The sequence below is a fragment of the Peromyscus eremicus genome, chromosome 11 (genome assembly GCF_949786415.1).
Source record: "Peromyscus eremicus chromosome 11, PerEre_H2_v1, whole genome shotgun sequence".
Taxonomy (NCBI): Eukaryota; Metazoa; Chordata; class Mammalia; order Rodentia; family Cricetidae; genus Peromyscus; species Peromyscus eremicus.
This window is the reverse complement of record NC_081427.1, coordinates 73755664-73783075: the sequence shown is the minus strand read 5'-3', so window position 1 is coordinate 73783075 and position 27412 is coordinate 73755664. Positions and strand designations below refer to the sequence as shown.

General features: G+C 39.5%; 1 protein-coding gene across 1 annotated transcript in view; it reads left to right on the top strand.

Annotated features, from left to right (window-relative positions):
• The window catches only part of Mctp1 (multiple C2 and transmembrane domain containing 1), a 375829-nt gene that overhangs the window by 239724 nt on the left and 108693 nt on the right, over positions 1 to 27412 (top strand). The gene's annotated exons all lie outside the window — the stretch shown is intronic.

The window sequence follows — 27412 nt, the reverse complement described above, 5'->3', positions numbered from 1 at the left end:
AGCGTGAAACTTATCCAGGCACAACAAATACCTCATAATGCTGAGACTGCATCCAAACCCTTCATGCTCCTGTTGGAACATACCTGCCAAAGTCAGAGTGCAGCTTCAGGAACAAAAGAACTTCCTGTCTGTGATGGGGACCTCTGAACCCACAGGTCAGTGCTACCTGTCTGTGATGGGGACCTCTGAACCCATGGTCAGTGCTACCTGTCTGTGATGGGGACCTTTGAACCCATGGTCAGTGCTATCTGTCTGTGATGGGGACCTCTGAACCCACCGGTCAGTGCTACCTGTCTGTGATGGGGACCTCTGAACCCATGGGTTAGTGCTACCTTTCTGTGATGGGGACCTCTGAACCCATGGGTTAGTGCTACCTGTCCCTGATGGGGACCTCTGAACCCATGGTCAGTGCTACCTGTCTGTGATGGGGACCTCTGAACCCACCGGTCAGTGCTATCTGTCTGTGATGGAGACCTCTGAACCCACGGGTCAGTACTATGAGAACTGCAGCTGATTGAAGGAAACAGTCACCTCCTCGGTGGTTAATAAAGATGGCATTTCTCACACAGAGAATCCCAGGGCTGTGGAGAAGGGGAAGACTTGAACAGAAGGTAGACAAGCTTCTTTTCTTGAGTATACACTTTATATATTACAAGTTTATTTTCCACAGGTTTCTGGCTGGGAGATTTGCTGACCTACTTTTTTTTTTAAGTATAGTTGATTTTCATATTGGTTAAAAGTGGATTCAGGCATAGTTGTAAATAATTTTTTAGTGTGCTCTTTTCAACTATGAAGGGTCTTCCTACTTGCCGCAAATATAGACAAATCCCCTAACATGTCTTTCCTCCACCCTCTCACCTACCCTCCCCAAACCAAGGCTTATAATAAGATACCACAGTGAATGGTCCATGGTTTCCAGAGACCAGTCATATCTGAGGCAAACAAAGCTGAAGTTGCAGATGTATTGAAGGGTGAGAAGCAGGTGCTTGAGGAGGTGTTTGCAGTCTTTTGTCAGTGGCTTGGTTCTCATGGTACGAGATGATTACAGGAGCCTCAGACCTTCCTCTGTTACAGCCACATCTGGGGCATCAACACACCAGGGACTGACCCAGAGGGATGATGAACTTGACCTCCTGGGCTTGATAATTCCCCCCTCTCTAATTTATCCCAGATCAACATATATGCACAAATACACATATTGCTACCTCTTAATGGTGGTCAATAAAGTTTTTTTCTTTACCTCTAGAAATCCCTTCATGTGTGTCAAACATGGCAAAAAGCAGAGAATCTATCTTTGTTTTCTGTCCGGTTGTGATATCCTGTATCCAGAGGAATACCAAGGATATATCTCTGGAACTGAGGAGAACATTAAGAGTTTGGCCTTTATTTCTTCATTGTCTCTGGATATGGGAAATTATTAGAGTAGAAAAAGATCTAGAGCTGGCACCTCATAGGAAAATCAACTTTATCTTATAAAAGCTAAAATAAAAGGTGGAGTTGGCTTTAGAAAAATGGGCAATGCTTTGCTGATTATTAAGATCATCAAAGGCCAGCTAATTGGCCAGTACACAGAACTTTGGATAAGTTTGTAGAGCAGTGCTCTTCAGCTTTTGCTGTGTATCACTCAAGCCAGGCTGACTCAGTAGCTAAAGTGCTTTTACTAGGTTAGGTTGATGCCCCAGGAAAGGACATAGAGTACTAAGATGGTGATCTAACATATGTTCTCAAACTCTAGTGTATTTTGCAATTGTGTGGAAGGTTCTTAAAATCCAGAAATCTGGGCTTTGCTGCTCAGTTCTTTGTGGTATTATAAAAGACCAGAACTTAAGTATTTGCACACCAAGCCATTTCACAAGTGGTACAACTTGTGCTTGTCTAGGGGCCACACTTTGAAAACTACTGGTCTCTTGTCATTTACTCTACTACATATGAGTTAGACTTACCAAAGTTGCATTAGAAACACACACACACACACACGCACGCACGCACGCACGCACGCACGCACGCATGCATGCACGCACGCACGTGCACGCGTGGGAGCGCTGGTTCTGCACCTCAACAATTCCTTCATGGGTCTTGAATAGGGCATTGGCATGGAGAACAAAACCCCACACCGTTTTTTATGTTCATGTGCATTGAGTCTAACAAGCCCAACTGGATTCCTTCCACAAAAAGACATTTAAAAAGGAGAAGGAGCTAGGACTTCAAAAGGTGGAAAGAGAACAGCCGTCGGTGTGGGGGAAGGGAAGAAAGGGAAGAATCCTTGTTTTTGTCATCATTATAAAGTGAAACCTGTGAGTGAAGGCGGTTCAGAAAGTGTTCTTACGACTGGCAGCTGGGGAGATGCCAGGACTTCAGTGCAGCTGACATCCTGACACCCTTCAATTCATCTTCTTCCAGTGTCTCCTGCATGCTTTTCTGCTACCTTAGACCCAGAAGGAAGAGCAGGCTATTGGTGCCCAGGTTTGTAAGGCTCTCAGGGCAGATAAAGGTAGCTGTAGACATTAATCAATAAAAGGATAAACATGAAGTGTCACGTTCATTTTTGAAATTTTGTTGAAAATTTCAAGCTTTTTCTTATCTTTCCAATGCCTTCTTTAAGAATAGAAACTAGCTCATCCAAGCCCTCACTAATGGCACTGTTGACAGAGAGCCGTCAAGACACAGAGTGAAGCTGAGTATCAGAAGAGGACGATCTTGATTGTTCATAGTTCATCTTGGAATTTACTCTCTGTTCTATTTACAATAGACAGATCAGCTGCTCCCAGACAACCTCTCACATCTAATATTAGGCTCTAATTTTGCAAGAAAACAGCTTTTGTCTCCATCTAATAAGTCAGTTGACCTGCTGTGTGCAGATGCTAAGGTCGTACTGCCAATCCTCAGAACCCACACTCTCCTCTTTCCCAGTGTACAAAGTGCATGCAGTCTCTTGCTTGCACCGACCGGCACTTCTAAACTTCTGGTATGTTACATTTTAATGTTGAGTATTTTGCTGGAGTTCTTATTTTCTGTACAATCCAATGTAAAAATTACTTGAAGACGTACAAGTGGCTTCTAACCTTTTAATGATATCTAAAATAAAACTTATCAAATTGGGATCAATCTTGGGAGAAAGTCCAAAGTCCATTATCTAACCCAAACCCTCCATCTGGACCTTACTTCTCTACATGGAGTCCTTCCTTTATCCACCATATATCTCACTTTCTAGACTAGAACTGGCAAACAAATGCCTACATCCCAACATCTCTGATGCCCTTCCTTATGGCATTATAGATAGATTACAGTATTGTGTTTGTGTATATATACCATGGTCCTTCTCAGCAAAGCAATTATCCACTACCCATCACTGAGAGATGAATCTATTTACTGTTCCCTTATTCTTTATGACTGTCTTCCTTCATGAGTTTGAATCAGAAAAGATTCAGAACAGCTTTCACTTGTAATTTGACTCAGGATGTGGTAGACAGCTTTTGTACACAGTAAGTGCTCAATGTCAATGCATTTTGTAAATTTTATTTTGTAGGGTAATATAAACACAAAAATATAATTCATATATTTTGCATATGGGATTATTAATTTGATACTAGGATTGAAGCCAGGGCCTTGTGCATGCAAAACAAGCTCTGTAGAACTGAACTTATCCCTAGCAACTTTTCAAACCTTATTTTGAGATAATCTCTCAACAAGTTGCCCAGTCTAACCTAGAACTTGCAACCCTCTTGTTTCAGTCTTGCAAGAATCTGGGATTACAGGCATTTGCCATTAAGCCTCGTTTATTTATATAAATAAATAAACACCATGTCTATTAAAAGAAGTCCCTTCGATATTTTTTTTCTGTTATAATTTACTAAACTCAGGGAAAATAATTCCAACTCAAGATTTTCACAGTCTGCCTTAAAGGACTTTTTACTTGTGATCTTTTTTTCTGGTGCTTCTACCATGAGCAAGTAATGAAAATACAAGTTTACTAAAAGCATTATTTAACTAGTTTGATCTTCTATTATCTACTGTTATAAATAGTTCTCATTCATAAACAGCCTCCATAATGTTTACTTTCCTAAACAGACTTATTCTGCCTTCATTCTTTGCAAAGATATATTAAAAGGAATTATATGCAGTCCTTTCTTCATTGGTGACCTTCCCTTAATGTTATTAATCAGAAAGATGAAATCAAATGAGGCATGGACATGAAGACATGGTTGTTGTTTTTAGATGGTATGATCCATGCACTAGCATTTCATGGAGAAATTGTTGTTTATGAGATAAAATATGCCCTTCTTTGTACCACAGTTTATAGATCTTGTATGAGTGTATGAATACTTGCGATATAAAAGGAAACACAATTAAGACACTTTAGCAGAATGCTGGTGCTTTCTCAGTAAGTTTCCCTAATGTTTTCGGGGTGGGGCTTGGCACCTTTTGATTTTGTAGCTATTTTTGCTCTTTTATTTTTTCTTCATTCCCTCACACACTCAGCACCAAAACCTGCCCTCGTGCTTTTTAAGCACTGCAGCAACTAAATCAACCCTGAGTGGCAATCACTTCTAACAGCGCTGCGTTTGACTGTGCTAATTAGCTCCAGTAGATTATCCTCGGGTGTGGGGTGGGGTGTTGGTGGGAACTCTTCGATGTGCAGAGAGTCTGAGGATTTCATGTTTATTTTCATGTATTGAGGCAAATTCTCAGTATGTCTTCAAATTATCTCCTTGGGGGTGTTTTTCCTGAGCTAATCCTGACAGAATCTTCCTGTCAGATATGCCCATCATCAAGAACAGTAGAACGGTGCACATGCAGGAACCTCTGTGCTTGGGGCTGTATGCAAATTTAATGGCCAGCACATTTCTGCTTCTCTTACATGGATGACAGACATTTTAACAATGTGTTCCACATTTCCCTCTGGGAATCCAGTTGGATTCCTATATGAATACGAGTGCATATATACACCATTTGGAATTTATCTTTGAATATAGTACAGGGAACATATATGCATAAAAATGTGTTTATATATATACATATAAGCACATTTATTATAAGAAATGTGTATATTGGGATGCATGTGTGAAGACAGGAAAGAGCCAAGCAGCTCTTGATAGGAGATGTGTCTACATCCCAGGGAGACTAATCAGCTGCTGAAAAATAGATGGGGAGAAGAACTGATAAACAAATCTATACTGCATATAATTCCACAGCATTTTGTGGTGGGGGTTATGCCACTGTGAGATGATGAGTAGCAATGGCATAGAAAATAAGCATTGTTTTTCAGCTATTTCTAATGGGAAAAATACATCTCCTAAGAGCTTTCCAATCTAAGTGCCAATCTCTATGATTGACCGTCAATTTGTGACTGACATTATCATTTGCCATTATTATATCTAAGGCTGCTAACACATTAAGTATTTTCTTTGCAATGCTGTTTTTTTTTCCAGTGGCATCTTTCCATTTTGGGGTTGTGTCTTTGAACCCTCGAGCCCTACTGAACTTGGCTGCCAATCTTAAAAGGACACAGACAGGCAGGGCCTGTCTACTATTTGCCATTAAGTCTAGGATACAGGCCGGGCAGCCAGCTCTAAACATTACTGTCCCTAATGGTTCTCCCATGTCAAAGATACTTCTCATTGTGAGCACCTACTTGATGCCAAGTATTTAACTGTTTTATATGAAATGGCCCAAACTAAGGGTGGCACCCTCCATCAATAATTCATCCCTATCCCTTGAGAAATGCACAGAAAAAGAATCCAACTAAAATAAACATAGATTTTCTGTTAAAATATCTTGCTTAATATTCAAACGCAACGTGAACCCTTGAAGTGCCACCACTGGTAGCAATACCAGGTTTATAGACTTTAGTAGCTATTTGCCTGGTAGAGTGTACATCAACTGTCAGAGTGTTTTGTTCTTACCAGAGCAGCTGATACTGTGGTGGGACTCCTTTACAGGAAAGGAATCCAAGTCCTGGGAGTTGAAATCACTTGCTAGCTCTCAAAAGCCCCTATCAATCCAGTTGTTAGAACAAAATGTGATGCTATTTTTCTCTCATAGCGCAAAAAAAAATGAGGAGAGGGCAAAGATGCTCAATAGAAAGGATGATGGCCTTAAGACACGGAGATCAGTGGAGGAGGCTAAATGTCCCAACCTAGGGGTCACAGGAGGGGCGTGAAATCTCTGTCTCATTGTAAGCTTTCCCTAGACAGAGCCATGTTCTCCTGACCACCCAAGGCCCCAGTGCTGCAGCATAAGGAGAAAATCAAGACAAGCATGCTACCTGTCTCCTCATTCCTCTCTGCACGTTTCAGTCTTCTTAGCTTTGTCCTGCTTCTATAAATACAGCTTTTTAAATTTTTAATAGTTGTCTCCTCATTTTTTTTTCTTCCATTGTTGGTCTTAGAAGGGTTCGTGAGTTCTTCTCTCCACTGAGACTTGGAGAAAGCAGGATTTCCCCCGGCGACACTGTCTGAGATTCACATGGGTGTCACTTTGAACCTAACCTGGTTGAAGCATATGGGATTTCGGGCTTCAGAGCCTTGGGCTTTGTGTCCCTGTGGCATCACAAGCAACCATAATTCCAGTGCTTGCCTGAGGTCATTGCTCTAGATCTCTAATTGCTACCAGAGGACATAATTAGATAGTGAATTGGGGATATGAAAAATCCTACAATTTTATTTGTGACTTCATTTCTTTCAATTAATGGGAATGAATATTTATTGAGCATATATTATATACTAGACAGCTGCAAATGTCACCATGTGATCTTTGCTATCGTCTTTTTAGAAGGTGCTATTATTTTAGCATTTTTAGAAGCACGAATCAAAAGTCTGAAAAAGATCGTAAAATTAAGAGACACCAGACCCAGGCTCAAATCCATTGGTTGGCATTGCTTTCCAGTATTTCCTGGATACCCCATCTTCAGCAGGGAGGCCGCCCTTGGGTTGGGGAAGCTCGTCCTGAAAGGAGCTACGGTGGGCACGAAGTGCATTTTACAGCCTCCTGTGTTATTTTGGAGTATCTATGAGTTAGTTAGCCATTATGTTCTGAAACTTTTTTATGCATCTCTTACAATCTCTTCAACATCCCTACAAAAGCAATATTCCCAGTGTCATTTAGCTTCATCTCTGCATGGCCCCAGCAGACTGCTGTTTCAGCCCTGTGTGGTGTGTCTTCCAGTATGAAAACTCAGCTCCTGGAAGAGACTTAGTCATGGCTAAATGTCCCTTGTTCTCTGGGTTAACGCCAAAACCACATCTGAAGGTAACATGCTGTCTTCCTCAGGATGTGGCTATAGTTCCTTACAAATTTACTGGATTTCCAACTGTGATAGCTTAACTAGAGAGAATGATTGTAAAAGATCATGACTAGAAAAAGTTTCAGGAGGTTGCATTTTGAGCCTCTGCTGTTAAATTTCTTTTGTTTTTTACATTTATTTATACATTCATTTTCTGTCCATGTGTGTCCCATGGTACATGTGGAGGTCACACAACAGATTGTTTAACTTGTTTCTCCCCTTCCAACATGTGAGTCCCAGAGATCAAACTCAGGCCATCAGGCTTAAGAGCAAGTGCCCGATCCCACTGAGCCACCTGCTCACCCCTGAGGTTTTGCATTTTGCTGGAAGTTCGCTGACTGCAGGGATGGAATCTGAAGACACTATCTATCTCCATGTCATAGCACTTAGCACTTGGCCTGGTTGATCCAATAATTCATTGGTCTGTTGGTTTGTGAGTAAGAAAGCATACATCTACACATTCTAGCCTAGGTAATTAAAAGTGGATAATATTTAAATGGAGGTTTATCTGGAACTACCCTTTACTACTTAGAGAATTTAACATCAGCACCTCTCAGGATTGTTTCCGGCCAATCTGTCTGTATCTGCCCCCGGGGCTCACCATCCTCCCTGACCTGCCTTATCTCACTTTTCTATGTTAAGCTCATCACATGTGCTCCACACATCTATATTGCAGAACCCAGCCTGGCAAAAGATAATTGTGCACTTAATACATTCACTGAGAACTCCCTAGATGTCTGACATGGTACTAATACTGAGAGAAAGATATGGTGAATTGATAGGGAACATTGAGTTTGGATGTGTGAAGGCTGCAGGGAAGACACAGAAATGTCCTCATGGCATGAGCATCTTGCATTTTATGGGGTTTTCAGGAAATGACATCTCAGCCATTTTCCTCCATCTTTAGAGCAGTGAGTCTAATAATTAAGGAGAGCCCACCTGCCTTAACAGTTTGGACACTGTCAGCTCTAAGTATAATGTTGGCCTTTCAGGAACTCTTCTGCAGCACTTCATAGTAAAGGGAACTAAACCAAAACACAACATTATGACCACCACTTTGGAATTAGAGTTAACATCTCTGCTATAATGAAACTTTTATGACTTACATAACATTCTGGCAGGAGAGATGCTGGGTAAGTGTAAAGTCTGATGATGGCTGCTGCTGTTGCTTCTGTGGCATTTGGACAACTTAAACCATATGGCCTAAATGTAACTCTAGATAAGCGTATAATTTTAGGTTGATTTTGTTTCTGAGCTCTTGGAGGTCTGTTTGAATTAGGAGCCAAATCAAATCCCAGAAACAGGTGTATTTCCAAAAAAAGGAAGGGATGTGTGTTGCAGATGACCCAGTTACCAAATCTCTGACTTACAGAAAGTGGTGGTATGTGAAGGAATGTTTAAATATCATGCCAAAGCCCTGTCCAAGTGCTCAGCCTCAGGGCGTCTGCTTTTCTGACTTCTTGCAAGCAGAAGGTGTTATATATATATATAACCTTTATATATATAAAATGCTCACCCTTCCTTGAGCCTGACAAGGAGTCTGATTTGGGAGCCCTCATGAAGAAGGCTCATTCTACTCCAAGAATGAGCAAGTGCCCCAGTCACTTGTCTACCCTTCAACCCAAGGTCTTTAGATTTCAGATAGTTCCTTTTTCCTCCTTCTGACATGAGAAATGCTTGATGAAAGTCAGCTCTGGAGATTTGCAGGGATGCACCTCTCTTTTGGTCCCTTTGTTCCACACTTGAATAATTGCTCAACCCATGCCAGGCTTGGTGCTACAGACTGCCAATAGTTACTAATTTCATCCTTATGACAACTAACTCAAATAGTAGTTACTCTATTTCTTCACCCTACAGATAAAGAGACCAAAGGAGAGAGAAGTGAAATCATTTGCCAAGGACCTGTAACACCTAGATGGTAGATCAGGGGTTCCTATCCAAGCATGCTATGCAAGCTCTCTGTGTTTCTAAATTCTGTGCCTGCCTTCTGCCCAACCCCCTCCCCAAATGGATCAGTTACTTCTGTAAACTGGTAGAAAGTGGGGATTCAATAACAAAATTTTCTACCAGGGAAGAGATTGGCAGCCTAATGATCCTAGGTGCAGCAGAACATGTTCTTAATCATTCTTCTTTTCCATCTGGGATTCAAATGGCTTTATAATTTTTAAGTCTGTGGTTTTTGAAACTGCAGAGCAGAATCCAATAATTACCTTCCTTATCTTAGTCTTTTGTCTAAGAAAAGCAAAGATGGTATAAATGGGAAATTGCAAATTTTATCAGCTCCAGTTTCTATATGAACTAATGTTGCTGCTTAGGACGAAACCATGAGCAGTCTGGTGGTTTTTTAAATCTATTCCAAAGACAAAGGCTCAGACTGTGAAATCATAAAATTACTAGGGAAGGGGTATTTCATAGTATAAACCTTCCTGCATTAACTCTCAACCCAGACTGTCTTTATAAAGAGTCTGAGCTGCTTTCAGCCTCCATGGTAACAAGAAATGCTCAAGATAGAGGATGAACCCCTCAATTCCTAAAGCGCTTTCTGTCTTTACCAGTTAGTCTGCAGCGCTTTGACACAGTATTGTGTTTTATGTATTCAACTGGTCCTATGTGTGTGTTTTCTTTTCCCAGCTAGTAAGTAAACCTTTGAGGATCAGTTAGCATTCTGCATTCTTTTGGTAGATCTCACTGACAAAATGCAGACATACACTGGCCTTCAGTGACCTCCTTTGGAACAGGGAAGTTAATACCTACCTACCTTACATGATTTGTAAAGAATAAATAAATAAAGAAATGTCAGAGGAGAGTGGGTTGGGAAATTCAGCTCAGGGAGAGAGTTTGGTTTGCCTGGACACAGCCTGGAATGTAGTCCTTAGCATCACAAAGCAAGCACAAAAGGAGGCTGCTAAGCTCAGTTGGTAACCAGTTACACTTGACATCCACTTAGCTTCTCTCTCAAAATTCCCTATCAGTACCAAATTTCAGTCTGTGTAAATGCCTAGATAAGCAAGTCAAATCAACTCCCACCCTCCCCAAATTCAGGTCTTAGATCTATCAACTATATTTTATCTTGAGATAAATTAGATGTTTCTGGATAAACTGAAAGAAAAAAAAACACCAAGAAAGTAAAAAGTATAGGTTTCCTGACCTACAGAACTACCCAGCCAGTATATATGTATTGCTACTTAGTGAGGCCATGTTAATGACACAGGAAGAGGTCCCATTTGCTGGTTCCGCGCCACCCCCCCCACACACACACTGTCCCCACCTCAGTTCTTAGCTGCCTCTGGAATGCCACGCAGTCTTCTTTTCCTCATAATGGCAAAGTGCTGCCTAATGCCTCCTCATCTGCAAATGAACCCACTGCAGCTTGCAGATTTCCTACCCAGATTCCTAAAAAGCCTTAGTATGTTGAAGCTGTTAGAAACCTCATAAGTGTGTTTACAGTAACACCAACCATTCATCTTACCTTGGGACTCAGATCCAACAGCTTAATATCTGTCTGAATATTACTGAAAAAATAGTATTGTGTACATATTGAAACTCTAGAATACACTCCGTCATCCAAAAAGAACATCTTAGTTACAGGGAATATTATTTGGATAATAGGAAATGTCCTCAGTCTCACAAATACAGTCACCTGTGTGCTTTCTTCAGTGGGGACTGAACAGGCAGAAGAATCCACAACGCAGGAAGCTTTCTAGGTTTACAGTGGTGAAACACCACTGCTTTATGCCTGCATTTCTTATTTTTTACAAACTCGCCACAAACTTTTGCCATGATGTCCAAGTCCTCCCCACTGAAGATTGTGCAAACAGAAAAATCAAAATCCTTGCACAGCTTTAATGATGACATCAGTGGTGAGAAAAAGATTATGCACGCACATACACAAATCCAGCTGGTGCATGAGCACAAATAACAGTTTGGTGACAGCAGAGAAGTATTGATGCCTTTCAAATTTGATGTCTTTCCCTGAAGAAATTTGCTGATTTGCTGTGTTGAATGTAGGAGAGATCTCTCTTTTCTTGATAAATCTATTTTTTTTCTCACTTTCTTAAGTTATTATGCATTCGGAAACTGCATCTTGAAAGAGCATGCTTGTCATCACCTACCCCGGTTCTCTTCTGTGGATGATCTGGGGAACCTCGAAACCTCTATGTTGGTGCTTGATGAGCGGCAGAGATATTAATACACAACGCAAATGGGAAAAGTAACTTTGTAGAGAGGAAAGTTTTGATAGCAAAATGGAGTAATAATACCGGTAATAATTTAGGAGCATGCATATATTAGTATGCCTCTAATTGAATAGCTAATTATCTTTATTTTCATTCTTAAAAACAATTTTTTCCCATTAAAAATAAAAATAGTTCTACCTTCTAGCAACCCCTTCATTAAAACTATACAAATAATTAAAACAAAGAAATTAACATATAATTGGGCCATATTACACATAATTATTATACCTTTTCAAGTCTTTCAATGATACCGTTTATTTATATAAATAATTTTCATAGTATTTTGTTGCTGTATAAGGAAGACACAGTGTTTGAGACGAAAGAAACAGTGTGACTACTTGATGAGGTGTTGACATTGCCTTTATTATTATAGCTACACAGGTTGATTAGCATCATAATATTAGAATAAATCTACATACAATTAAAGTAAAACATATTGGGGAAAAAACTGCAAAGAACAATTGGCCTGATTCAACTTCTAGATGAAATTTTGCTTCTAAAATATTGTTTGCAGCTCTTTTTTTTGCTCATATTTTTGGGATTTGTTCTCTTTGGCTGCTCTCCTTACCTTTCTGAAAGGTGTTTACATCTCTCTGGGTGCAGCATCCTGCTGAGATAACTGTGTTCTTAGACTCTTGAAGACAAAGATGAACAACTCACTTGTGGTATGTGGGTATCTCATTATCCTACCCGCCCTGTTGCAGGGTGCCGCTTGAGCTGCAGTGAACTGTTTGCCCTGCTGACAAACAAGCCCCTTGCAGCTCATGACACACGTTTTAACTGTTGTTTAGGCTGTTCTTCTCAGAGAGCCTGAATGTGCCCTTAGGCTCCCAATGAAAAGGGAGCTTAATGGTGTGTCAAAAACTGCACTACAAGGGCCTGCAATAAATTCAGACTTAGTAAGTACAGGGACCAAGAGGACAGCTCAGATTTAAGGTGATGTTCAGAACAAGACCACTTATCATGAAGTCATTCTGAAGGAAAAAGAGGAGAGGAGAGGAGAAGAGAGGAGAAGAGAGGAAAGGAGAGGAGAGAGAGGGGGAGAGGAAGGGGGAGGGGGGAGAGAGAGAGAGAGAGAGAGAGAGAGAGAGAGAGAGAGAGAGAGAGAGAGAGAGAGAGAGAGCTCACATAGCCCAAAACAAAAGGAAAGAACCTGTGACAAGTCACTGAAGAACGGAGCCCAGGATAAATTGTGAACGGTGAGTCAAAGAAGCCCAACGCACTTTCATAAAGCAGTTCATGGAGGGAGAGTTAAATGTTTAACTTGTCAGTCAAAGAAATTGCAGACATATTTCCCCAGCAAAAGCAACCTTAGGTAGATAGGAAGCTATGAAAGTCAGGGAGGAAGGATTTAGGGCTGTCTTCGTGCAGAGAAAGTGGCAATGATATGCAGACCTGCCTTTCTTTTCTTTTTCTTTCTTTCTTATTTTAAGAATCTAACCTTTTATTTTTTATAACAAAACATAATATAATAAGGTTTAGTGGATAATTTTATAATAACGTGATACAAGCTAAAGCCATCTAAGAGGAGGAAACATCAATTTAAAAACGCCTCCATAAGATGGGGTTAGAGGCAGGCCTGCAAGGCATTTTCTTAATTAGTGATTGTTCAGGAGGGCCCAGCCCATTGTGGGTGGTTCCATTCCTGGTCTGTCAGTCTTGGGCTCTATAAGAAAACAGACTGAATCTTCTTACTTGCTTGCTTGCTTACTTCCTGTATTTTATTTTCTTTAGAGGGGAGCATAGTGGTGAGGAGAGGATATGGGGGGACCAGGAGGTGAGCAGAATTAGGGTACATGATGTGAAACTCTCAAAGAATCAGTAAAGAAGTTAAATTTAAGAAAAGAAAGAAAGAAAGCAGACTGAGCAAGCCATGAGGAGCTAGCCAGTAAGCAGCACTCCTTCGGCGTCCTCTGCATCAGCTCCTGCCTCCAGGTTCCTGCCTTGTTTGAGTTCCTGTCCTGACTTCCTTCAGTGATGACCAGTACTGTGGAAGGGTGAGCCAAATAGACCCTTTCCTCCCCTCCTTGCTTTTGGTCATGGTGCTTTCATCACAGCAATAGAAACCCCGACTCAGAACACAAAGATAAACAACAGCTAGCACATTGGAATTGGACAAAACAAACAAAAGCAACGAACAGAGCCCAAGAGAAGGAATAATTTAGAAATGGCGGCCCACTCATTCACACAATCAGGAATCCTGTAGAAACACTAAACTGGAAGCCATAAGATATACACCAAGGACCTGATGCAGACCTGGGCAGGCCCTGAACATGCTGCCTCAGTCTCTCAGTTCCTGGGAGCTTTGTTTTCTAGGTGTCCTCCATCCTCTCTGGATCTTCCACCTCCTTTCCACCTCCTCTTCCATGAGGGTTCCCTGGGCCCTAAGAAGAGGGATCTGATGGAGACATCCCATTTAGGGCTGAGTGTTTCAAGGTCTCCCACTCTGCATAATAGCTGGTGGTGTATTTATTCTCTGTATTTATTCTCATCTGCTGCAGGAAGAGCTTCTCTGATAATGGCTGAGCAAAGCACTGATCTATGAATACAGCAGAATAACATTTAGAATTATTTTATTGCTACATTTTTTTAGAACAGTAGTATTTGGTTTTACACTAAATCCTTGGACTTTCTAGTCTCAGGTTCTTGGTCACTCAAGCAACAGGTATGTGTTGTATCTCATGGTGTTGGCCTTAAGGCAAATCAGATGTTGGATAATGGTTGTGGTTACTCCCACAAGTTTATGCTAACATTGAGTAGCACATCTTGCAGGCAGGACACCATTGTCAATCCAAGGGTTAGTGGCTGGGTACATGTTTATGTTTCTCTTTTTGTAGAATACAGAATACCTTTCTGTACCAAAGATGCTAGCAAGTAGAGGTGAAGGCTCTGTGTATGCACCAGCTTGATTTACCCATGCTCAATGAGTTGTTTAGATGTTGTCTTCAGCAATGGGGCCTTGCTATCAATTTGTGGATAGCAAACGATAGTCTTGGCAACACCCTGGGCTGTTCGGAGTTCCCATGGGACTAGAAGAACTAGAAGCTTTATTTGGTGACAAGAGATCGCCAGTTGGGCCTCTACCTCCCCCATTATTTGGTGATTTCATTTAGATTGTCTTTGTAGATGTATATATTTTAGGAAGTTTCTACCGTATTAGATTTACACACTATCCCTCAAATGGCCCTTAATTTAGCTGTCTCTCCCTGCAGTTCCTCCCTAATCCCCCATCCCCACTTGATCCTCCCATTCCAGTTCCCCCATTAATTCATAACTGTCTATTCTCTTTCCCTTTTCTACCAAGGTCTATCTGTTCTCTCTGGTTCTTTACTCTATACCTAACTATCTCTATATAGTTCTATAGATTATAGCTTAGTTATCATTGACTTAACAGCTAATATCCACAGATAAGCAAATACATACCATATTTCTCTTTCTGGGTCTGGGATACCTCCATCAGGAAGATTTTTTTTCTCATTCAATCCACTTACCGGCAAATTTCATGATTCACTTGTTTAAATGGATGATTAATACTCCATTGTCAAATGTACCACATTTTCTTTTTTAATTCTTTTGTTGATAAACATCTAGGTTGTTTCCAATTTTTGGTTATTATGAATAGAGGAGCAATGAACATGATTGAGCAAGTGTTCCTGTGGTAGAATGAAGCATCCTTTGGGTATATGTCCAAGGATGGTATAGCTGGATCTTGAGGTAGATGGATTCCCATCTTTCTGAGGAACCACCATACTAATTTCCATAGTGACTGTACAAGTTTGCACTCCCACCACCAGTGAAGGAGTGTTCCCCTTGCTCTACATCCTCAACAGTGTGAGCTGTCACTTTTTTTTATTGATCTTAGCTATTCTGACAGGTGTAAAATAGAATCTCAAAGTAGTTTTGATTTGCATTTCCCTGATAGCTAAGGATGTGTAACATTTCTTTAAGTGTCTCCTCTTTTGAGAATTCTGTTTAAATCTGTACTCCATTTTTAAATTGTATTTTTTTTCTTGTTACCTAGTTTTTTGAGTTCTTTATATATTTTGGATGTTAGCCCTCTATTAGATGTACAGTTAGTAAAAATCTTTCCTACCTATAAGCTGCTGCTTTGTCTAAATGATGATGTCCTTTGCCTTACAGAAGCTTTTTAGTTTTATGAGGTCCTTTTTGATAATTATTGATCTCAGTGGCTGCTTTATTGGTGTTCTGTTCAGAAAGTTGTCTCCTGTGCCAGTGAGTTCTAGGTTATTCCCCACTTTCTCTTCTATCAAGTTCACTGTATCTGGTTTAATATTGAGGTCTTTGATCCATTGGAGTTGAGTTTTGTGCAGGGTGGTAAGTATGAATCTATTTGGATTTTTCTGTGTATCCATCCAGTTTTACCAGCACCATTTGTTGAACATTTGATCTTTTTTCCAGTGTGTATTTTTGGCTTCTTTACCAAAAATACTACTTTTTTTTTTTTTTAAGCAAAGCTCAAGGCTTGATTTTCTTACACTAAAAAAACAAAGGTGAACTGGAGAATTTTTCAAACTCCTTTGACAATGGAATTAGCTCTCAATGTATTTTCTCTTAATCCAGTTTAGAGATGATAGCTTGTGTGAGGAGAGACTGCAGTCTAAAATAGCTCTCAAACATTTGTGTAGAGAGATGCAGGTCTTTTATTTTCACAAAACAGCTGTTGAATAATGAACTCAAAGTGGAATTAATTAGGGACACCACAGAATCTGCAGAACCCTTGGGACTGCCCTATTTCTTCAGAAATCTCTAATACTCTAATCATGCATCAGCTGGTTCATTAAAGATGCTTATCCTATGATCACTAAAGAGCTCCATAGAAGTAGAAATATTTCTTCTTCAACACTTACCTTTTTCTTTCTTTCTAGCCTGAATATCATTGGCATTAAGAAGTTTCTCCTCATATTTTATTAATATTTGAAAGAACTGAATACAAAAAACCATAGTTCTACTAAAAAATGTGTGAGTCCAGACTTAACAATCCTCAAGATTTATAGATTTATTTATTTATTCTCTCTCTCTCTCTCTCTCTCTCTATATATATATATATATATATATATATATATATATACATATATATATATTTTGTTTTGCCTGTGTTTATGTATGTGTACCACATGCATGCCTGGTGCCTATGAAAGCAAGAAAGTATATCAGATCCCCTGAAACTGGAGTTACAGATAGTTGTGATCCACTATGTATGTGGTAAGAACCTAACCTGGGATCTCTGAAAGAGCAGAAAGTGCTCTTAAACACTCGGTTATCTCTCCCCTCAAGACTTACTAAGTTTTTAAAAATAAGAATCTAAAATTATACACTTGCCTCAGAAATATATAAATATTGTATTCCCATAAAAACCACTGTAGACTTATATATTCTTTCTCATGTTAATTTGAGTTTAATTTTAAATATCACTGCATGTAAAATTTGTTATTATTTAAGCACTTCAAAAAAAAAACTGGATGCTATAGACATGATGGAACACCATGTTTAGTGACTAAGATGCCAGGTGTCTGTCAGCTAGGAGAAGAAAATTTTGAGTGTATCCTTAAAGGAATTTCAAAGATTATTTCTGGCATTTACATTTTTTAGTTTAAAACCTAAAAATAGATTATATAAAAATTCTTTGTAAACATTTCTGTTTGTGTATGACTAAAAAAGGCAAAACAAATGTCTTATGGCTTATTTTAGTTAGAAACACATACCAGTGAACTCTAAGTTCCTGTTGGACACTTAGTGATAGATACTTGGAGAAACCTAAAGAATAATGTGTTGGTCCATTTTTTTTCCTTTTGAAGAATAGCTCTGACTTGATATCATCAGTTCTGACCTGCACTGGCTGCTAATCATTCAGTGGTCTGTGCAACTGTAACTGTTCATGTTACTCCTGTAAACCTCAGTCTCTAATCCACTGCAGTGCTAGCGTTTGATATTGCTGTTAAGTTCTTGATGTGACCACATCAGCTGCTGATACTCTAAAGAAACAATTGATGGCACCCTTTGTTTTAATGCAGTCCTCAGTTGAGTGTTTTCTAATTTCTGTGAGTAGAAGGACAACTCAAAGTCTTTTATTTGTATAGACTTGTAGACCTGGATCTGAACCTAATTGTCTTTAAATCGCTAATACTATATCATTTATAGAGGATGTTCACGTGAATTACCTTCAAACTGTCTTGATGATTGATTGAGCTGTAGTTCCCTCACAGTGGCCAATCATGGTAGTAGAATCTATGTTGAACCAGAGAGAAAGTCCTGTGTTTATTTCACCATTCTAGTTCCTCCAGTGTGTTAGGAGGATGTCCCTGGGAGGTTTCTACTGTTATGATAAGCACCATGATTCAAAGCAACTTGTAGAGGAAGGGGTTGATTTCAACTTAGAGATTACAGTCCATCACTGAGGGAACTTAGGGCAGTAACTCAAGGCAAAAAGCTGGAGGCAGAAAGAGAAGCAGAGATCAGAGAGGAACCCTGCGGACTGGCTTCCTGTCCATACCTTGCTCAGACTGCTTTCTTTTGCAACCCAGGACCACTTGCCCAAGAGTGGTACCACCCACAGTTGGATGGCCTGGCCCTCCCCCATCAATCATTAATCAAGACAATGCCCCACAGAAATGCTTACAGGCCAATTTTATGGAGGCATTTTCTCAATTGAGGTTCCCTCTTCCCAGGTGACCCTAGCTTATGCGAAGGTGACAAAAAACTAATCAGCACAGCACAGAAACTGATTAAGTTTAATCAATAATCAACAGCTCCTCTATGTTTAGCAATCTCTCACGTGGATAGAGAAGTGACTGAAGCAAGAAGCCTATGAACCGTAAAGCAGCATCCACAAATAGAACCTAAAGACCATGTACCCCTAAATAATGTTTCCATGTGAGGAAGTTGATAAAAGTATTTATTTGCTCTAAGAAATAAAAATCTCAAAGGAAGTTCTTCTACTTGGGTTGTTGTGTTGAAAAGGACTTAGAGAAATAGGGAATTCCCTCAACCACCATTGGTTGTAAATTCTAAAACTATTTCTAGTTTGTAAATTGGTCAATGCTGTCAGTAGTTTCAGGGTGAACTTTAAATTTCAAACTCTTACGTAATAGTAAATCCTTGATGTGCTGATGGGCAAAGAGACCTTTATTGTTAAAATAAATAGTAAATTTGCAAATAAAATTAACAAGGATTACATAAAAGTTTTTTGAAAGGTAATTATAAATTCTAAGTTCAAGGACAACTCATTCTATAATAGACATGACCATGTGTATTTTTCAAGAGAGTTTTTTTTTACATTGACCTTTTTCCCTCACCTGTGAGGATAGCCCTAAAAGGTTTTGGTCTGGTGTCAGCAAAGAAAATATTTTAAGTTGTGTTGTTTGAATCTTCCTTACTCCTACTGAAATAGGTAACAGATTTTTATTTAATTAAAAATAATAACATGGTCTTTCCTGTAAGTCCTCATGAAGCATAATGAATACAGTCTGCCATAATAAAGGCTTAAAGAATGGCCCTGTTTTTCACTCAGCAGTAGAAGCTACTAGGTTCTAGATCACAAACACAAAATAGGACAGACAACCTACAGAGCAACATGGAGCTGTACAAAGGAATGGGTCAGACATGAAGGAATCTAAAAGCTTAGTGTAATGAGTTGACATTTAAGTATGGATAACACTACTCAGAAACTTAAAAAAAACTCATTCTAGAGAATTGAGGCAAGTGTGCACTTGTGAGGCAGAGTTGAATGCACTTTCTCTGTTGTCTTTCTTTATCTTTCCTTTTGTCTGTTCTTGCTTCCTTCTTTCCATCCCATTAGGGTATCTTCTCTCTGTGTGTCACCCACATCTACATTAGTTCCATCCTACCACATCTGTCTGTTCTGTTAAATAACACAACACAGAGCTGAAGAGAGACCTTCACAGTAGTTGAGAGCTCAGGTTCGAAAGCCAGGCAGAAAGCCAGTTCTGCTGCATGAATTCTAGCTAATGCCCAAGTTTCTCTGAACCCCACTTTCAGTTATTATAAACTATAAATATTTTTTAAAAGAAAGTTTAATATTGTGCCTTTAGGTACAGTTTCTCTAACACGTTACATGTTTAATATGTATAAAGTTCTTGTTTGGCTTTTTTTTTAATTGAAAAACCGTGAGAATAATAGGAATGATTACAAAAACATGTCAAGTTAAGTGTCTAAGTGAAGAAACCCCACTGATGGTGAGAGAATGGGAAGGTAGATAATCCAGTGATGAAGGTGGCTCAGAAAACAAAGGCTGAAACACTGCACATAAAGTTGAATTTTGAACTCTGGGCTCCCCGAAGAGTAAATGAAGAGAGAAGCTATCAGTATCATGACTTAAATCTTCTTAATGTTTCTATACAAAGCCCACTAGTTACCCTATGTAAACTCAACTATTTCCTGTGCTAAAATTAAAAGAACTCTTCTTCAAGCACTTTCACAGCTTGGTGCTATATAATCTGTCTGTATCCAGAGTTTGGTGAATCCATTCTTCACAGAAGTCTTCCTTCTGACTTTCCCAATGGAGGCTGCTGCCACACCACCAAAAGCAGCTCATTGAGTGAATGTAAGTGACTCAGGCTCCACACACGGAATTTAGATCCAGACCAATTCTAATCTGAACCATGTAAAATGATATCATCTTTCTTTGTGGCCTTCAGCAAATGATATGATGTTTGTGGAAGTGTTCTGCTCTGAAGAACAGAGATATTAACCCTTCATGTGCTTGGTATTGTTAACATTGTCATTAATGTTATGAACAGAATTTATTTCACTGCTCAGTACATGACCATAAGCAACTGTTTATTCTAAGGGGACAAAGTCATGGATCTAAGCATGTTTCTCTCAAATGGTTTTGCCAACTCCTCCCAAAAAATTTAGAAGATCTAAAAAAGAATGTATTTCCTTCAGGCAATCTTCCACAAATATCATTCCCCAAAGTGATTTTTGATAGGTGATGGGCAGCAAGCAGCCAGTGGTACCCTCTTTTGGCAAGCACTTGGAATGCAAATAGTCTGTTGCCAATTAGGGACAGACCCTGCCTTAAGCCTCAGCTGAGGTGGGAATACAGTTGACAAGTCTTTTAAAAGATGAGAAGCCTAACCCAAACAGAAGTCTGTAAAATGCCACCTCGCCTCCACATGGATATGGGCTGAGCAAACAGGACCTTGCCTCCACATGGGCATGGACTGAGCAAATGGGACCAAGAATTTTTCCCACAAACCTCCAAATTCTGTGGCCAAAGAGCATTAGTGTGATTATTTTGGGCTGCAAAAATCTTGAGGAGGAGGATGCCATGAAACTCTCACTGTAATGAGAGCCATGAAGCTCTCCTTAGAGCAAACAAGGACAGAGCAACATTATGCTTCCCAGGACGTCCTGGACCAGCAAGTGCCACTTCCCTGTACACTTCCTGCTCTGCATGGCTGGCTGTAACGGGAGGCGATCGGCACCACCAAAGCTCATTATTTGGGTTTTATAATTATTAATCTTAATCTTTATTTTACAATATGTGTTAAGCAGTAAAATACTAGTTTTTTTAATCACACCTATTTTGTGAGAATCAAGCCTCTATGTCAACTCACAAGGGAACGCTTTCTTATGCTCTCTTCTTCAAGCTTCCAGCTCAGTCAAAAGTGACAAACCATTAAGGTACAAGTTAAAACGAGGAAATGTGGGATGGTATGAAGTTAGTGGGAATTCTTATCCATCAAAACAACTTTCCCACATACCCAAACTCAAGATGACACAACAGGCAGGTACTATGTGAGCTTTAACTAATAAACACCAGAGAACCTTGTGTGTTCCAAACCTGTGCCCTTTGAAAAGGCCCAGAATGAACTGTCTTGAAGCATGCTGTTTATAAATGATTTCTCTTAAAGGCACAGTAATTAGTGGTAAAATACTATGCCTCCATTCTATCAGCCAGTTACATAGAATTTGGGCTTGAAAAGGTTTGCTTGCTATTGGGGAAAACAAATCTAGATTGCCTAATGATATAAAATGATTGGCAACTTCAGAAAGTAAACTGCCACCTCTGATGAATGGGATGAAAATTCCGCACTTCCTGTATAGTCTCAGAGTCTTCGACAAGGGTCCAGCTTGATGGTTCAGTGGGTAAGTGCACTTGCTGCCAAACTGGTTGACCTAAGTTCAATCCCCAAACCACCAGACCTACATCAGACATAAACAGTGTAAAGAAAGAAATAACTTATGCAAATTGTCCTACACACACACACACACACACACACACACACACACACACACACACACTAAATATAATTTAAAAAATTAAACAATTTACTTAGATAAGCATCCTATCAGGACTAAAACATACCCTTATGTAGACCTGATAGCAGGACATCTTTCTGAAGTTTTTTGTTATTACAAAAGTTTAAATCTGAATAATTGTCTGTTTGTGGGAAACATCCTGGGAGCCAGCCACAAATATAGGATCGTGAACTTGAAGTAGATTCATAAAACTAGAGAAAGATGCCTACATAACAAATTGAGGTTTTGAAGCCTGACCTCACTCAGTGTGTTCACAGGACTTTAAGAACTTTGCTGACCTATTTCCTTAGTGTTCCCAGTGATCAGCTCCAACAGAAGACCATTGTGAGCACTCAGCCCAGGTTGTCAGTCTTTCCAGCACCATGAGCAGATCTGTAGTTCACACACAGCCCCGGCGGCTTCCTAGGGCAGAGTCTAGCAAGGCAACCTTAAGGCATCGTCGCTACCCATTTTTTAATCAAGGAAAGAAGTCAGACATGGTGTCTGAAAGATAACTGCTTTCCCCAAATTCTAATGTGTAACATGTAAACTCAGTTACAGCAGTGTGCTTTACGTGAGTGCTCTAAGATAATGAGAAGATTGAATTTGGGAAGAAGAACTTGAATATTCCTTCAAAAATTCAATTTTATCTAGTCATTATACTGACTGGTCCTACATCAGACAGGTACTAGGAAAGGCATCCGGATGCTTTCTAGAATGCACACGCAATTAGAGGCAGTCTTAGTGTGCCAGGAGTTATTAAAAAGGGAGGAAGGAGACTTCAAGTATTGAAGCTTTCCATACATAATTGAAGTATCACCTCACACTCCCACTTTTTTTTAAAATCGTGCTTCTGGAGATTGAACCCAGGGCTTACAGATTCAGTGCAAATGTCTATCACAGAGCTACATCTCCAGTCCTTTTGTATTTTTGTTGAGACAAGATCTTTCCAGTTTGCACAGGCTGGCCACAAACTTGCAATCCTCCTGCATCAGCCTCTCAAGTAGATGGAATCACAGGCATGTGTCACTGTGTCTGCCATCTTTCCTTTCTTAAGGAGTAAGGGTGGTGCCATTAGTACTGCTTTGACAGTCTCCTCTAGGAAGCCTGTAGTATGAGCTACACCAGCCCTGATGACGATGTTGGACAGAGTGAAAATGTTTGGCGTGTGCTTACAATGGTCCCACATATGAGTTGATCACTGGAAACAATGGCAGAAAGAGTAAACATTCAGATTCCAGGACTCATCGGTCAGAGATTCTCAGTATGTCTGGTCTAGGACAAAGGTGGCTGGTAAACTTGGTATTTTTCAAGAGCTCTAAGAATTACACTGAAGTGTTTAAATTGCCTTTTTACTATCTATAATATAGGTACCTGTTGTTGGTTGTTTTTTTACTTTAGCCCCATGTTGGGCACCAAAATGTTGTTGGTTGTTTTATTACTCTTTTGAGGAGCCCGCTACCCAGCTCCCAAATAAATCCCACATGGTGACTTATTCTTACTTGTAACTGCCCGGCCTTAACTTCGCTTATTTCTTGCCAGCTTTTCTTAACTTTCATTATCTCGTCTATCTTTTGCCTTCTATAAATCCTTACTTCTATAAATCTTACTCATAATCCATGGCTTGCTGTGTAGCTAGATGGCTGGCCCCTGGAAAGAGTAATAAAACAACCAACAATATTTTGGTGCCCAACGTGGGGCTAGAGTAAACAAAAACAACCAACAAACAGCAGGTACCTGTGGAAGGCCAAATTACATTTCATACCTATCTGGTTCTGAAGGTCCAATGATTCCACCAGAACTTCATTTATTGGGCTGATTTTTCTTCGTAAAAGCTTCGGCTTTAGACAGGATTTCCATAAATGACATTGAACACCCACTAGGCTTCTATTCTTCTTGCTGTTAGTGAGATACAGAGATTCTCATAGTTGAGTCTGGTTTGCTTTGACTTGCCGTTCCTTGAACCAATACTCTTGTTAACCAGGTCTAGGTCCATGGTCTACCTAGGAGGAGACAGAGGTGGGATTAGCTGAACCAGGTACAGTCACTGGAGGGGCAGCAGGATTTCACCAGGGAAATCAGAAAAGAAGCCTGTCAACTCGAGAGACTGCAGGCTGATGACAGTTCTTAAGAAGGGTGGTAGCTAGCATGTACTTTTGGTTGAATAATTCTATAAGAAGAAATACCATACAAGAATAATGATGTGATTAACAGATCCTGCTGCTGTGTGATGCCAGTCACTGCACTGCTGGTAACTTTCTTGTGCTGCAAGTCATATCAGACACATATGACCAGAATTTGCTAAGAAATAAAGTTTAAGCATTTAAAAATTAAACTGGACATTGTACCTGTAATCCCGTGACATTGGAGAGAGGTTTAGGCAGGAAGATCCTGAGATTGAGGCCAACCTGGAAAACTTAGTGAGCTTCTGTATAAAATAAAAATTAAAAAGACTTGGGGCCAGAGACAGTTGCATAAGAGACTAGCTTTAATCTCCAGCAGTGTAAAGAAGACTGAAAAGGACAAAGAAACAAAGCAAGAACTAAAAATACCCCCGGAATTAGCATTATACCAGTGGAGCATCAGGGGCTAAGGAGTTTGTAACTGTCAAAAGACAAGTGAGTTGACAAGTTATGATGTCACAAGTTTCCATCACTTTGGTGGAGTAGTCCAGAAACATTTTGGTTATGCCAACACACTGAGTCTTGAAGATGTGGGAAGATAAAAGCTTTTAGTAAGATGCAGGATTTCTCTCTTGCAGTTTTTCAGACAAATTATCAATAACTCATATTTTTGTTATAGCATTTTATGATTAGAGAGCTTCATACATTATATATATATATATATATATATATATATATATATGAAATATGACCTTACCCACCTTCTATTTGCCCCTGCAACCCACCTTGTATGCCTCCCAGTGTGACCCTCCTCCCAACTTCACATCTTCTTTTTCTCATTTTGATTACCTACTAAATCCAATTTATTCATGGGCGTGGAGCCATCCCCTGGAGCATGGGCAGTCTACTAGTGCTCACACATTCAAAGAACAATGAACCTCCTTCTCACAAGACCATGTTTTAACTTTGACACCTTTTATCTTTAACAAGAGCTTTGAATGAAGAAAGAGAAATTCTTAGAGCCAATTAATAAAATGATACCCTTAAATCACATAATAATGTTCTTTTAAATTTAACAACCCTTATAATATATACTTAGTACTTCCCACACAATCTGGAAGAAAAGTACAAATGTTGTTTAAAACGGTGTCTCTTTTAAATCACCTTATTTTGGGAATTAATACTTAGAAGTAGGGAATTAGAATTATTGCTATTGTAACATCATCTTAAACTCATTTTCCCATATGCAATATGAGAATAAAAGTATACCTAAACTTGGTAAGTGGAACAAAGTTGAATTATCCATTCCAGCATTGAAGTAGATATAATTAGTTCTCCATAATAATAATTTTAATTAAGATTTATTTAAATTGGAGTGAAGAGGTGAAGAAAGGGCTCAGTGGTTAAGAGCACAAACTACTCTTGTAGAGGACCTGAGTTTGGTTCCCAGCACCTCACCTCAGACAGCTCATAACTGCTTTTAACACTAGCTCTAGGAGAGCCAATGCCTCTGCACACACTCACATAGACACATACAAACATTAACTAAAAAATAAAAATCTTTAAGAAAATATAAACATTAAGATTATTCAAATTTCACTTCCTATTCAAACCTTATTTGGATTTAACATTAATAAAATTATTTAAATATATTAATAAGATCTGCACTAATCCTTTATAAATTATTTCCCTGGAAGTGAGATAAACTATCATCAGTAATATTTTATGAAGATTTTATCATAATTGAATTGATATTTCCTTTCTACAATTGAGGGAAAGTGTCCCATGGATAATTATTTAATATTTATGGATATATACATCCTATAGAACAACTAAATAAAGGTCTATACAGATATAGTATAAATTTACATTCATACAATTTATATTCATATAGACTATTATATTTAGGTGCATACCTAGTAAACGTATTTGTACATATCTATGTAGCCTGAAGTGGGTCTTTGATTACTGGTGAAAATTTTCTATATGAAAAAAAAAAAATGAAGTGTCCTTGCTTTATGAGGTAAATCTAGAAAACATCGCTCGTCCTCATTCATAGTGTGTCTTTCTCCAGTGTCTTCTTTAGGCTTTTCCTTCTTGTTTCTGTCAGCTACTTTTTTCTAAAACAAATTAGATAAAATTTATTTTCTTTTCTCTAATTTCAGTGAACGCCAAGGTCAAGACAAGGTTTTAAGCCAGCATTCTTGTGATCCTTAAAAGCTGTCATTTGCAACATGTTTGTGAGAATCCTTGGGATTAAAGTTCTGATTACAAATTGTGGTTTAACATGGCAGCCTCTTGTTTTTCCTTGCACACTCAAGTCTGTGAGCGTGGTGTCAAGTCCAAGCACAACATTCCTATTGGAAGCCATACTTACACTTTCCTGTAAAGTGCTCTTGGATTAATAAAATACTAACGAAATTGTAAAATAAAAAGCCAGACATCTCTCTGTGCCTCCCTAGACTGAGCTGAATTGGAGGACAAATATACCACTTTATGCTGGCAGCCACAGAATATGGTTGCCCCTGAGTCCTTGTCTTTGTTAGTGTGGGAAACATGATGCACGCTGGTCAGAAGGACAGATCTTTCTGAGAGGCATAGACATGAATGCAAGTCGTGAAGGGTTCCCACAACAAGAAGCCTGTTCAAGGAGGGGCAGGATTCTCAATGGAGGACAAAGACACACCTGTCTCCCTGGGAGACAGAATAGCTCCATGTAAGCTGATGGTAGAACCCAGAGACACGCTAGATTGCAGCAATTGATAGAGAAAATGGCTGTAGAAACAATGGGAAATCTGCCAGGCTCACCTGCTTTCCTATGCTTGATGTAATTTAGTTAACTCACAAATATGTGTATTAAGCTTTAGTGTGTGTGTATGGGGGGGGCACAAGCAATGCTTTGTAGCTGTTATTGGAAAACGCAGGATTATCCTAGAGTTTTAGAAGTGCTCACATAAAAATGGGTGGAAGTCGTTCTCAGATTTATTTCGCTCTCCCTGCTGTGTTCAGCGGTTTTCATTTCTAGTTTCTTGATGCAATAGACTGAGAAAAACAAAGCCAACCAACCAAAGGGAGTTGCTGACTGTTGCTGACCAGAAAAATAAAACAAATCCCCTCGAACATGTTTTTCCACTCTATTTGTGGGTGGATATAGGGAGCCAGTTTTATTTCCTGATAGGTGGTATTCCAGGTGACTTGGTAATATAGATCACAGGATTGCAATGAAATCCCAACTCTAGACTCAAATTAAATGGTCCCCAGCATGATTACCATGGAAGAAGACATCAAAACACCACCATATTCACTGGAGTGCTGTCTTCTGGCCAGGCAAGGCGACCTCGCAGGCTTGCTGCCCACTCCATGGTGCCAAGATTTGCTTTTGTTTTGTTTTATTTTACCTGTTTTCTTTCAGGATGTTCACATAAGTGATCTTTCTTTCTTTTTCCGATTCTCTTCCCATTTCAAGCTGAGTTGTTCCTTGTCAGTTT